This window comes from Cyanistes caeruleus, chromosome 10, assembly GCF_971803275.1.
Source record: "Cyanistes caeruleus chromosome 10, bCyaCae1.hap1.1, whole genome shotgun sequence".
Taxonomy (NCBI): Eukaryota; Metazoa; Chordata; class Aves; order Passeriformes; family Paridae; genus Cyanistes; species Cyanistes caeruleus.
The window spans coordinates 19,194,651-19,209,786 of NC_141710.1; the positions used below are offsets into that span (position 1 = coordinate 19,194,651).

Genomic DNA, 15,136 nt, shown 5'->3' on the forward strand with positions numbered 1-15,136 from the left:
CCCCAGGCAGGACTGAGGTAGCTGGTTGGACTAACTTCATCTTAACTGCCTCAGAGGCAGGACAGGAAACTGTAAATATGAAATATGAACTCAGAATAATCTGTAATTGATTGCAATTTGCAGCGGAGCAAGGGAATACAGGTGAGGTCTGATACCTGGCATAGAACCTGTGGCTCTGGGCTATTTTTTCCACAGGATGAGTTCAAATTGCAGTTCCAGGTACCCAGACAAGTCACTCAGATGATTAGTTCTGTAAATGTAGATTTTGCTGTGTGGTGAAGGAGATGGATTAGAGAGAGAACCCTGGAAATTTTCCTTACAAGACCAGCCTAAGGCTGAACATTGCTCTTCTTGTCTGGCACAGAGAAAGAATGGGTCTTTTTTGTCTCTGGAATCACACTTCCTACACTTAAAATTGTGAAATCACCCACCTTGAAGGCTGCTGAGGGGACTAACATTTCTAGAGAACTGACATTGATTAGACAGAAAACTGCACAGTTGTGCAATGCATTCCTATCAAAGGAAAATGAATAAACCTAAATCTTCCAAAACAAAGACAGAGCAATCTTTTAAACTGCAGTACTTGGGGTCTTGCTGGAGCCTCTTCCTTCCACCCATAGCTGTACAACTAAAAGAGGACAGGGTTAGATTGGATATTAGGAAGAAATTCTTGCTGTGAGGGTGGTCAGGCGCTGGCACAGGGTGCTGGTGGAGCTGTGGCTGCCCCTGGATCCCTGGAAGTGTCCAGGACCAGGTTGGACAGGGCTTGGAGCACCCTGGGCTAGTGGGAAGTGTCCCTGCTCAGGGCAGGGGGTGGAATGAGATGAGTTTGTTTCCTTCCAACCCAAACCATTCTGTGATTCTGTGACACTACTCTGACCCATCTGCTGCTGCTTTAGTTTGTGACAGAACTTCATCTTGTTCATCCATGATAAAGCAGGACCATGTAGAAGCTGTGAATATGCAAGAAGCCTGCATGAGAATTAGTTGCCATTACTTTTGTCAAATTGTAATGTCTCTGAATGGGTGAAAAATCCAATGTTTTCACCATGCCAGGACAGGCTCTTGTGTGCTGGCTGCAGAAGTGTACCTGGATGTCTGTGGATGAACCTTATTCTGAGGAAGCTGTTTATGTGTGGTGGAGTTCTCAGGCAGAGAATAAAGGAAAGTTGAGCACAAGAGTGCCTTAGATTAGTGCTGCTAAAGATGTCGGAGGGCAGGCAGGGACCATCTGTTACAGAGCAGGTTATGCTCCCCACAGGCACTAAAATAAAGTTTTCCTTTGGCTCACTGATTTTAGGCTCCCTAGGGTTTCTGTTTAGGACTGCCCTTTTGCTCATCAGCTAAGGATGGCTTTGATCCTAGTAAGAGCAATCAGGTTTAAAAAAATTGTTGTTCCCACCCTTTAATTAGCTCCTCTATTTTCAAAAATACAGTTGGATACCATATAATTTTCCTAGATCAGTTTTTTGAGACACTTACTTTATTTAATAATTCTGTGATATGGCCTATACAACATCTCACATTGGAAAATTTATTTTCTCTCTGGCATAGAAAGCCATTAGCCTTAACTATTTATTCAGTAACATTTTTGTTCTATTTAATGGTGTCCAATTCATCTCTGGGATTAGCAGTGTGAATGCCAACCAAGCTCCTGCAAGTTTTTCCCATAGGTCCAGTAGAAGTTCATATTTTATGTAAAATATAAATTGTAAAATATAATATATTTTACAATTCTAATGCAGAGTTATTCATCGCCTATTCAAGAACAGGCATTTATCACAGCCCTGACTGCAGTAATTTCCCCATATCCCAGCCTAACTGCCCAAGGTTACAGTGCTCACAAAACCATTATTCTGCTTCCCTGTTGTGACTTACAGGCAGTTGGATTGGGATCAGGGCAGAGGCAGCAACAGATTGGCAAGGACATCTCACTGCCTCTAACTCACCAGAACCATGTGAGCTCCATGGACTTTACCAGATCCACTCTGCACTAAATCCTGGCAGTCATTCTCTGCTGGCCATGATTTGGGTAAAAATTTGCACCCTTTTCCATGTGGGTTTGAACTGGTGGTGGGTGCAGGACCAGCCTCATTTCTCCCACTCGGAGGGTGCTGACCTTGCCTCTTGCAAGTCATTAAAATCCATGCAGCAGATGTGTGCCTCTGAAAGCCCTGAAATGCTGCATCTCCCCCTCGTGTCCTCCTGCCAGAAACCCCTCCCTGAGCTCACAGACCTGCCACGTCCCAGGGGGACCCCTCACCACTCCAGTGCCACTGCCAGTGGCCTCTGGCTGCTTCCTTAGGGAACTGAAGGTGTAAATATCTTTATTGCCTCTTTTTTTTTTTTTTTTTTTTTTTTTTTTTTTTTTTTTTATAGCTTTAATTTTCCTCCCCTCCCTTCTGTATTATAATCTTTGATTTTATAACTGCCATCATTTCTGTGAAGCATTTTGGTTTCTTGAGTGTGTGGATGTGCAATCTTTCAACGGAATTACTTTAAAAATTGAAAAAAATTACAAAGACCACAAATTATTTTCTTCTGCAAATAATTTCCGAATTCTGACATATATCAGGTATAATAAATGTACTCTGACATGGAAGTTTGTGTACAAATAATTTTTAGGCAACTGGTGAGTCTTAAGAAGCATGTAAATTGCAAATGTTTTAATCAAAATAAACCTGAAATGAAATTTTGTGTTCTATCAACATTTCTAGTAGTAAGAGATTGATATGTTATGCAGGACAATAAAATGGTCCTGAAAATACTGAAAGAGCATTCTCAAGACACTAATTTATTATTATTTTAATTAATTTTCAATTTAGGAAGAGCAGAGCCTCACCAAGGGAGAAGAACACTATCACAACCACACTCTCCAGATATGGGTGACTGCTGTGGTTGTGAGTTGTGTCTAGAGAGTTACTGGCTCCTTTTTGGTCAGCACTCAGGTGGGTACTGGCAGTATCTTGCTCACAGCAGCTGCAGTGACAAATCTCATCCTGTAGCTCTCAAATCCCCACTGTAGCTCCACACTCTGGGGATGCTTTGCAAACCTCTGTCAATTCCTGGCCATGGCAGAGATAAAGAGTTTCCTCTGCCTCTTTCCCTGAAACCTGTAGTGTTGTATCAGCTGCTTGCAGCAATAGAGAGTCAGCTGGAGTAAGATAAGTGGCAGGTTAACATTTAAATCTGTGTCCTCAACAGCATTGGTGGAGAGGCTGTCTGCTCACTGCTCCACTGCTGGCTTCAAGTGTTAACCAACTTCCATCAACCCCCTCAATGATCTTAATATCCTACTGCTGACACTCCCCTGATAACAGCTTTAGAACCATCCTTAACTATGGGAGACTGACAGTTTTGAAATAACAATAAATCATCTTTTTCTGTCATCTATCTCAACTAGGCCAGTGTGAAGTCACCAGAAGAGAAATCTGAAACCAGAATGTGACTCTGCATGTAGCAAAATTACCCCTTCTTCCCTGTTCTGCTCCAGAAATGTGTCTCCTGGATTATGTCAAGATAGGGTTGTGAATGTAATTGATTTTCTAGTTTGGCTAGTGAATTGAGAAATGGAAAAGTGTTCAGCTTGGGTCAGTGTGATTTGTTTGTTTAAGTTTTCTTTTTTTCTCCAACAGGCTGTCAGTTTTTTTCCTAGGTAAATTAAGGAATTCGTCTAGTGGTTTCCAAGTAGAAAACCACCCCAGTGCACTAATGTACAAGTCTTTGACTCATCTGCATACATAAATTCTCCATCTCAAATTCGAGATCCTGTCTGTTTTATTGCTGCTGGTTCTTTTCGCCTCTGATTAACTTCCTTCGATTCTCAAAAATGAAAATGTCTTGCAGCATTCTGTCTTCCTTGAATTAAAGTCAATAACCACTTTTTCTGACATCAGAGATCACACTTTCAATCAGATTATTTTATTCAGGTTGCCTCCTATGACCTCCCCAGCTTTTCCGCACTACATATTGATCACTTCTTAATTCTGGTTTTCTTCCCAGTCTCACTGAGAGATTTCAGTGTGTCAGCCCTAATTCACACTGCTTGTGCTGTTTCTTGGGGTGATTGGTCAGCTGACACAGAATTTCAGTCCTGAACACATTTTCTTTCATTACAAGGATGCTAATAGTTGTGAATCTGTCTTTAGAGTTTGCTCTAGAGGACTGATAGCTCTAAATGAATCGCTGCCATATGGAAAGTCACAAATATTCTGTCTTTAAGACAGAGATCAAAATTAAACAGTCTAAAATAAGCTCTTGCATATGTACCTTTTTGGTTCTCTGGGCAGTATATCTAGTACTTGTGAAGGGATATCCAGTGCCTAGCACAGTGAAAAATTGTATGTGTCACAAAAAACCTTTAACAAAGCTGAGAAGAAAAACAGATGCTGAGAAAGACTTCTCTGAGTCATCTGTAGAACAGAAAATTATAGAATTTTTGTATGGCAGTATGAGAACCTCACATATCAACTAATGATGAGTAACTAAATCAGAAGCCTCTTGTCCTTTGTGTTTTTGTCCTAATGTATTATTCAACTAGATAATGCCAGTCCCTCATCTTAATGACTTGCCAGACCATAGGTTAATATACTGCTTTTGTTGGTGAGCCATACTATTACTGGCTAATTTTTAAAATAGCAGTTTCTCAGGCTGATCAAAAAGGGCTAATTTTGGACACTTATATTTTCACCTTCAGTGGTTCCTATTCCCTGACTGTAATGTTAGTCTCCAAGTAAGGGAGAGCTTCCTGTAGATGGCAATGTTACACTGGGATAAAAACGAGTGGAAATCCTACATCTCAATAGCTTCACTCTATTAATCAGTGAAGAAAGGCATTAATGGCAATTCGAGATACAGCTGCTGGAACTGCTGCAGAGGTAAATATCTATAAACACATCATTAGCAGTAAAAGGATTGGATCACTGTTGTTTGCTCTTATTGCAGAATTGTACTTGCTAGGGGATTTTTACACCAATATTATATCTGGTTCAACAACGGCTAATTTGCCCAAATTCTTACCTGGTTGAAACAGATGACATCCATTTGATGGCCTCATCATCATCTTCTAGGAGAGCTGCTATTGTTCCAGTTAAAAGTCTGGCAATCTTGGACCAGCTCTGAATCTCTCTTGACAACACCAATAAAATCTATGTCAGCTTTTGCCTGCTTTGTGGGTACCTTTTAATCAATTTATTTTTATTTTTCTAAATGTTTTCTTGAGTTTTATTTTGCTTAGCATATATTTCCATCAATCCCTTAGTATACAGGCTTCATTCCCATCAAATGCTTACTATCAGAAATATCAGAATTTTCATAGCTCCAGGTAGACTATTCAAAAATTGCAAGTTGCACATATCTTTAAGAAGTTTTGTTTTAAACCAAACACTTTCCCCTCATGTGTTTTGAAGATCCTGTGTCATTTGGGAAAGTATTTATTTGACATGAAAAAACAGTGAGTTGGGAATCCAGCCCATGTGCTATGTGTGTTAAAAATCCAGTCACAGAGCCTGCATAGCAAGTATTCAAAGCACTATCCAGGACAGAGTGTTTATGAGCAATCATTATGCAGAAATATATGTGAACAAACCATCTGTTCTGCAACTTCAAATAATGAACAAAGTGGCCGAAGAAGTCAGCACAAAGAAATTCTGTAAACTAGGGATGGCCCTAAATTAATCAAGTAAATTATTCACTGTGAAATGCTCATCCAGCTCAACAAGCATAGAACTGAAAATAGATTTCTTGAGGCCAGGTCTTAGGAAGCTTCATACCACAGACCACTACATTTCTGTATCACCAAACTGTAAATTTATTTGCCATCATCAGTAAAACAGCTATGGAACTGAGTGTTTTATTTGGAGGCCTATCTGCCTGCAAGTCATGTAGCTGGATGTGATTGTTTAATTTGCTGGGTGTCAAATGACTGTTCATTTAAAGATGGTTGTGCATAGAAAATTATAATCCATACATTTTGACTCTGAATTGAAGGTTTTCTCTCAAAAGGTAGACCACAGAAGATATACACTGTGGTGAAACCTGTACTTCAGCTGGGAATCCGATTTGTCTTAAGTGACCTTTTGCAAGGATCCCATGGGTCTTCACTGCAATTTTGTTTGACCTTTTGTTAAAAACCAAGCTCCTCTACAACTGATATTTGGCAGAGTGATTACTTGAGCAGAGGTTCATTGAAAAGACTTCCAAAAGCATCGACAGGAACAGGACAGTGGATAACCAGCAGCAGGACACAAAGCTGCTCTACAATGTGACTCGACACATGTGCTGTATATTAATTAGGTTTCTCCTTAACAGACCAAAATAAGTCAGGTTAATGGTCAGGAATGTGGATGGGTTAGACTTAAAAAGTCTGCAAGAAACAGTGGGGCACACCATGTATGTCATGTATGTGAAACAGCTCAGGTCTGGTAAGGCTTCTTTTGGATACTCATATTATCTATCTGTATATCTATATCTATATCTATATCTATATCTATTTTCTCTTTTTAACCCTTCTAATGGTAGCAACACAAATGCCTCTAAGCCATCATCTGGCCAAACTTGTGCTTTTGTGACTACAAATCACATACCTGACACAATCACACTTTTGGCACCATGCATTTATTACAACATGGACCAAACATTCAGGGTTTTCTTCCATTTACCAGGTTCCAAACCAATTCTCCTACAATGGTCTCAAGTTTTAATTTTTTTTGTCTCCAGCATATCAATGAATTTGCATGAACAGCAACATGAAGAAAATCAGCTTCATCATTTTTTTTTTGTCTGAATGCTTTCTTGTGTTCATGGAAATGTGCTGGAGTATCTCTGGAAATGTAGGATAACTATAAAGTGATATTTTTGCTCAGCATAGTTGAAGTTTCTTGTTCTTGACTGTATTCTGTAGTTTCCTTGCCTGCAGTGGACTGGCTGGTTAAGATGTGAAGCCCCATACCAAACCCCATTTTTTTCTAAAACTGTTTCCCAGCTATGATCTTGCTGGAGGCAGAACCCACCCCATGATGTGTGAAAGTTGAACACAACTAGTGGGAACAGGAGATATTTTCTGGAAAAAAGGCTTGTTTTGATTTCAAGCTGAAGTAATCTTGAGGTTGTAGTTGGCTACATTCTAATAAAACAGTAAAAAATAGAGCTTTTTGCAAAATTGTTATTCCATTTTGTCTATGTACTTAAACCTTGACATTTTTGATGGATATCATAGCACTAATAAGTCATTAAATTAATTTTTAGCCTAATCAACAAATGTGTGTCCTCCCTTCAGCATTAGGGGCTGGGTTAGAATTGAGCCCCCAAGACAAGCAATGGTCTCCAGGGCTGCCTCACTTCACCAAGTACTTTTTTGGACCATTCTAATACCCTTAGTGCCAGTGATGCACAAAGATATGAGGGAAATTAGAAGCTAACAGGTCATAAGATTAGATATTATGTGTTTATAATATGTCTCAAGACTTATTTAAATAAGAGAGAGGATTTCTTTTGTCATCAGGGAGTTTTAACTTGGGAAATTACTATGAAACCAGGTAAAGATGAGAAATTCATAACAGCCCCTTGATCCTTTGTCTAAAATTTGAAATCAGTCTCCTTATTTCTTTCTAGAATAATGTGATTAATTTATCTCTTGGAGCTGAGCCACTAATTCAGGGAACAAGCAATGAATTTAGCTTTCTGTTTATGGATGGTCCTTTGAGATGAGATAATGCTTTCACACAGTTTATCACTTGGGTTTTTTTGAGTGTTGTTTTATTTTTTTCCCCATTTAAGCCTCTCTTTTCCCAGTGAATGGCTTGTTTTGATTATTTGGTAGTCAATATTTAACATGCAAGTCTTGTGGGTTCATTGTGATAAGTCACACAATGCTGCAACTGTCTCTGTGTTGAATAAACATAGCACAGGAGAAGAGTCTGAGGCTGTCCCTGGGACTGTGAAAGTCTCAAGGAGAAACAGCAGCTTGGAAAAGAGAAAGGGACAGATAGAAAATGTTAAAACTATTGTCTTGGCTTCTCCAGACAGGCCTTGCCTAAAGCATAATTCCTTGAAAACTTCCTCCTCTAAGGTTCATTGGGAGGGTGCAGAGCTCATCTCTCATATTCACTGACATATTCCGTGCAGAAATTGCTTTGGGAGTGAGATCCTCGTGGGTGTACAGCAGTCAGGTTGAGACCTGGATCATTTCTGGTGTGAGCTTTTAGGAGCAGTGTGCCCACAACCCTTTTCTGAAGCTGCATGTGCACGAGTTTGGTGTGTCCAACCACCCCTGAAGAAAAAGGGAAGGATGCTGTGTTGTGGTGCTCTCAGCTGTGTGATCTTATCCATATAACCCTTAGGAGTGAGAGAGGAATCCATTTCGATTTTTATGAAGACAGCTTTGACACTTAACTCAGTTGATAGAAGTCACATTCCTAAATGATTCTGGGAAATCATCCCTTTCCCCTGTGCATGAATACTGTTACAATGGGCATTGTGCCAAATGGCAGCTGTTGGACTTATTTTATGCTTTGTGAAGGCAGGATGGCTTGAATGTTGTTATCATCTTTTCAATGAGAACAATACTGAGCCATAAAAATTAAACACAATATTGCTCCTACTTTGATAGAAATGATTGAAGGATCCCTGTTCTGAAAGCATAAGTGTATTTCCTTCTCCATTCTCATCTTCCCAAGAAATTAAGAAATTACTCTGAATCACTGGAAGTATTTTCAACAATTGGCCAATTTGTAGATGTTGTATTTGTAAAAACTCACTGCCAAACCACAGAAACTATTTCAAAACACAGGGTGGCTTACAAGTAGCCAACTGTCATGATAAAATTAAAAAATACTCAGTTTTATTGTGTGTTCTTTGTGACTAGTTGAAAAATACCAAATCCCTGCTTCTAATCACAGGCAGTATACAAGAGTATTTTAAAAGGATCTTGGCATCCAGGTTTAATTGCAGCTTTTTTTAAGGAAAACCTCTATCCTAATTTCAGTGTCAATGACACATTGTGGGAAGACTTCCACTGTAGTAGAACAGGTACATCCGTGAAATCCAGGATATTTTTTCTCCCTACTTCAGGAGTGTTAAGTATGTAATACAGGGAAAATAGGTGAGGAAATATCTTCAGTGAATCATCTACTCATTTCCAATCTTCCTGAATTACCATTTCCTCTCAAACACAGCAGCACCCTACAGGGATGGACTTCTTTACACGAATACAAAATAGAACTAAGAAAAAAAGAAGTAATATTTTAAGACACACTGCCAGGCTACCCACAATGTTTATATGATTTTTGGCACTGTAATAGAGGAAGTAAAATGATGAAAATTTTTAATTTGGTCAATTAACAATAATCTTGGTAAACACTTTTTTTTTTTTTTTTAATGGGACAGAAATGAGATTTTCCTAAGCCAGCTGTCTGGATTTACATAGTATGTAAATTACAGTGACAAAGGTGATAATAATAATAATAATAATAATAATATAGAAAACTCCACTTTTATTGTGTGATACAGTTGACTGAATACTCATTATATCAAATACATCCATCTGGCCTGATGTTAAGTGTTAGCATTGTGTGAGAAAAATATAACTTTTCTTAAAAGAAAACATGAGTTTTCTGTACTACCATAAAAACCCCTGTTCCATAAACTTTTAAATGCTAGTGATCTTTGTATGTCTCACTGCTCTGTGGTTTGGATGCATCCTCTTCCCTTTGTCTATTCAGATTATAATGTCTCTAAGTGCTTATTTTTGTCTTCTGTGTGTAAACAAAACCCAAACATTCCCCTCCTCCACTTATCAAAGTACAGAAATATAAATAATAATGGTGCTCTTCTTTAGAAGATACCTCAGATAAACAGCTCCATGCCAGAATTTCTTATTTGGTCTCATAGGTCTAGGACACAAAGGCTGCCCTTTTGCAAATCTGAGACATGAGGGCATAGGTAGCTCTATGTTAGAATGTGCATGAATGTATTTACAAATGTATATTTATAGATATGTATATAAATATATATAATAATAGAAATGACAATGGAACAACAACATCGGGAATGTCACCTCAACAGTGCATGAGATTAACACTTCTTGGGTGGCCTTGGCTTAATTCATGTTTTGTCTTTTGAATGCCTAATTTCACAGCTTTGTCTGACTTTCTCTGTCCCAAACTTAGCTGCCTGTTTATTAAAGAAGATGCCTTTTTTCATTTTTAGATTTAGGTTTTTATCATTCCAAAGGGATGGGGGTAGAGAATTCAAAGGCAGTTAACATTGATGAAGGTCTCTAAAGGACGTGCATATATGTGTCAGATTAATTTTAGCAAATTTTGTTAAATCATATATTTTAGGTCTGAATCTCAGCTTTCTTGCTATGCTTTTGAACACACTGAGTTTCTTTTGAACATTTGACTTTTTGATCAAGTTTTTAGTTCTGTGTAAGTTCTTAATTTTACCTAAACCTTTCAAAAGCAATTTCTGTCCAAATCCACGCTTTCATTGACAACTAATTGAATTTTCAGGATAAGATTACAGTCATTTGAGATCTACAGATCTGAAGGGCCACAGATGGTTCTATTTCTCTATGTGTGGTAGGCTTGATGTGAAACATTTGATGGTTTTTCTGCTTCTCTGATCTGCATTTCTGCCTGCTAGTATACCACTAGGCCTTTTCAGTTAAAAAATGCTAATTTATTTCTTGTATGGACATGTGAATTTCAATTATGCTCCTGGATTTGTTTTACTAACTACAGTACAGACAAGAGAACTTGAAGAGCACCAACCCATTCAGTCACCTGGGCATATGTGCAAGGAGATTTGGGCAACTCTGAAACAGTTTTTATATCTGAGCCTTCATAGACAAAAGCAGTGTATGTTTTAAGAAGTATTTTCAAGTAATTAGAATAGCCTCTATATTAAAGGTGAGTTTTGTCTCAAATAATGAGGCAAAAGTGCTTAATATTCCCCCAGTAATCCAGAAGTTGTGATTGTGGGCAGAGCCCACTTTGTGTGAGGCTGCTGAAGATTCAGAATCACTTCTCACATGCTCCAACCTTTTTCATTCTGAACAAGTTGTGTGAATATTTAATCTGCTGTAGACTCGAGGTCATAAATGGTTTGCAACAAATTATTCATGCCACAAATTCAGACTCTTCTGCTTCCTGAATCTCTGTGAAGGGTTGGCCATTTACTCATGTAGAAATCCACTGAATCTTTACACATTTTTTTTTGGTTGTTGTTAATATTGGTGGCACAGTGTATCTCACAGGGCAAGGTGAGCCAATTATCATTCTGTTGCTAAAACCTCCTAAATTCTCTTACTGAATTTGACACAGTGACAGTATCATTAGCAGCAGTCAACTTGATTTCAGCAGTTTACTGAAAGCAGTTTTTGTGGTTTGCCTGTCATGTGTGGCATTTGATTAAGAATCACTTGGCATTCTTAATAATAATAATATTGCAATACATTTTTGTAATGGGTGTTGCTAAAATACGTGCATTGGCAACTCTCACTGGTACCTACTCTATTCTCATCTCCCTGAAATAAAGTGTTTTATTTATTTGCAATACCTGGAGAGCTGTGAGAAGGATATTGTAAAAGTCCATCTGGACAAGCAAGCCCTGGTAACATAAATTATAGTGCTCAAAGGCCATATGCACAAAGTAAAAGTGGAGGAGCTTTTGGGTATCTGACCATATATTTTCTAAAGTTGCCTGCCTTGAAACAATAATGTTGCCAGGTTGTTTATAAATGATATGTGGTTCAGAAATGTAGTTCTGGAAATTTTCTATTGTTGTTTCACTCAAACATTATTTTTTTTTTCCCTACAGATGCTTTGAGTCTGCTTTTAACAAAGTACTGACTCTTGAATTTTTGTTGATGACTTCAGGTGGGTGGAAATTTACCTACACCATAAACATTCAGATAACATCTTGTTGGCCTCTTGATCCTTATGTTGGAAGGTCAGATCCATGCTGGTGTGCTGAATGGCAGCTGCCTTCCACAGGTTTTGGTGCTGGAAGTGTATTCCTCTGCCTCTCTTCCTTGGCTTCTCATTCCTCAAGGTCTTCTCATTTCCTGCTTATCTGTCAGCAGAAACAACTGTGATGTTTTCTCCTCAACTCAATGATAATGCTTTTTTTCCCTGAGACTTCTGGTTTGAATTCAAATTAACTAGTTGGGTTTTATCCCCTAAGTTCACATGGTTCCATCAAACCACTTTTTTATTACATTTTTACCTGGATTTTAGGATTTTTGCTGGGATTTGAGGGTGCTCTCTGGGTAATACTGGCAAATCTTTCTTATAAAGTGTTTGTTTTTTTTTCAATCCATTTCTGCTCCTGTCTTTTCCTGTTTTCCAGCTGGCAAACTTTCTAAATCCTGGGTGAATACTGAAGGCAGGCAGGATGATTGTGTTTACGTGATTTTTCAAACATGGAACAATCTCAGAAATTACATTGTCAAGCTCCCCGCTCCTGTGTAGGAAGTTGCACTTCCATAAAGGTCTGTGAGGAGAAATCAGTAACAGAAATGGAGGGTACTTCAAAACAGTCAAAGCTTTATCAATATTTAAGTCCAAATAGCAACAGCAGTAATTATCCATGTACCCAGCACAGCAGTTGAAAGCATGGTAACCTTGGGAATTATAAACTCCAGAAGAATGAAATTGGCAAGGAAACCTACTGTCAGAAGGAAAGAAGACTCTTTGAATGCCAAAAGAAAAAAAAAAAAAATTTCTATATGAACCCTGAGATATTCTTAAGTTTCTGCTTTTGACTACAGCTGTATCTTCCTGCTACACAGAAGAGAGGTTATTTTCTTTTTCCTCTGGAAGAAAAAAATACTTCAAAAACACCTCCCGCATGAGCTTTTTAATTTTATAATCTGCCTAAGAATATCTTGCTTCCTGCTGTAATTTTTCAGCTGATTAGAAGCTAAACCATGTGTTCTTACCAGCATCCAGGATTTGTATTAATGGAAATAGCAGCAGATCCTTCTTGTAAGGAAGGAACACAGAGGTGCAGAAATATTTTTGGGATCATTTAACTGCTTTAAGAGTCAGGTAGATAAAACAGGCAGCCAAGGCCAACCACCACAAAAGTACCACAGCCCAAAAAATGTCACATCAACACACTGAGATTCTTTAACTACACAACATCCCAAATTTCTGAGCCAGAAGTAACATTGTCTTCATGTTTCTGTCCCCCAGACGGTTTCATCTCCAGTTCTCCATTCTTGTCACTGCTCGACAGGATGTTGGGTGTAGATCTGCTGCTCTGGGTATGTTTAAATAAGAATGTGCCTACACTTCGCTTTGAGAATATTTCAGACTTCCTGAAGAAACTGTAAGTTCATTTTTCCTTTGTGTGCTTTTCTCTTGCACTGTTCATTTTGCAGTTGCCCATTCTTTGGTGTACTTTGTGTCAAGGTTGTTGTGTTTCCTTCACTTCCTTCAGCACCTACATCTTAAATAATGGTGTTAGGAATCTGGAGCAGCTTGGTTTCTTACACTCCATGTTTCAGAGGTCTTTTAAGCCAAATATCTGCTGAAAACTGAGTAGTGTTTTTAGGAGCTGTATTCATGAATCATTGTCTTAAACTAAGGACATTGTACATTACCTGGACAGACAGTAATTCCTCCTTTTGTTCTACTTTGTGTATCACCCAGGGACCCATCTGTGTGTCTTTTACTCAACAGCACACCCAGAATCTTGGGTCATTGCTGAACATTCAAATAGATCATCACTAAAAAAAGCAGATAAATGATTTGTGAAATGTGTCACTTGCAAGAACCTACTTTAAAGTTTGCTGAATTTAACAAAAGATTTAGATGGTAATTCTGGTTAGTTAGCCTTTTTCCTTTTACATCACCAACTGCTTGGTTAGATTTCTAAGGGCTTTAACAGAAAATAGAAGTACTTCTTTACTACCACAATGTTTGATGCCATTAAAGGGGTAAGGTTCTATGGTTCCCATGCTATGCTGACTGCATGAATTTTCACTCAGCAAATTGGCACAGATTTCTTTACATTTTTTACTTCCCCTCTCCCTGTCCCAATTGAGTGAGCTCTGCAGTCACTGCATTTGCAGGTGTATCCAGTCCAATAGAATGTGAATACTGTATTGCTGAGGGCATTCAGTGTGTAATCACATTGCCTTGGCTTGGCACTCTCAGCCATGGCAATGCTGATTTCAGTGCCAGCCAGCAGCCTAAATATTTGCTCTGCTTTTCTGAAGGGTTCTGCAATCCAGACTGAGCTTGTTTTTTTTTTCCCTGCAGCTATACTGCTGTGAGCTACTCAGCTGAAGGCTGAGGCAGGTGAACCTAGCCAGGCTTTGGTCTCAGCAGAGATTGCAGTTGAGGCAAGACAGAGCTTCAACTTACAAAATTATGTTTGTGAATCTGCAGTTGTGTCACTTCACCACTATCAGGATGAAGTCCAAATCCAGTTCCTTCCTTAGTTCATTGTAGTCCAACTGCAGCAATCTCTAAACACTCACATTACTTAGATAATGTGGTCAAAAGATTCTCATTGTCCTTTGGGAGCCTTTTCCACTCATTATCTAATACTGCTTTTGAAAGTTCTTTTTGGTGGTCCTAGGACAATGGTAATAAGCAAGATGACATTTGTCATCTTGATTTTTCCTTGGGTGTACTCCTGTTTGTTTGTTTGTTTCTTCACTGCAATCTCTTAAAACTCCCACCCTGCTCTGCTCCTTTCTGCAAAACCAGGGGAAGTGTCAGTGTGAGAGCCCAGCCTCGGAGCACAGCACAGAACACAAGGTGTTTGCCATCAGCAAAGCAGGAAAAGAGCAGAGATGGTCACATTTGTGAACAATTTGCCAAAAAGAGAAGGAGGAGAGGAGGAGATGTTGAAAAAAATACAAATCTTCAGTCTTTTTGTTAGCTTCTGGGTATGTCTGAAGTAATCAGAAGGAAATGAAATTTCAAGTTGGCAGTTTTCCCTTTAAAATGCTCTGTGCATTAGTGCTGAATGTGAATAGCATTATCTTTTTTCTTTTCTTTTTTTTTTCTTTTAAAAGAGAAATATCTATTAATAGATCTCTGTAACAACAATTGCTTACCGGTTTATGCTTATGGCTTATCACAAAACTATTCAGGAGGACTTGTGGTAAAAACTGTGA

General features: G+C 38.6%; 1 protein-coding gene across 1 annotated transcript in view; it reads left to right on the plus strand.

Moving 5' to 3' along the window:
• LOC111933206 (uncharacterized) overlaps positions 1-15,136 on the plus strand; it is a 105,218-nt gene that overhangs the window by 51,731 nt on the left and 38,351 nt on the right. The window contains exons 6-9 of the mRNA XM_086844328.1: positions 2,826-2,948; positions 11,821-11,879; positions 12,352-12,493; positions 13,200-13,335. The gene's annotated coding sequence lies outside the window, so the exon portion shown is untranslated. The remainder of the gene's footprint in view (positions 1-2,825; positions 2,949-11,820; positions 11,880-12,351; positions 12,494-13,199; positions 13,336-15,136) is intronic.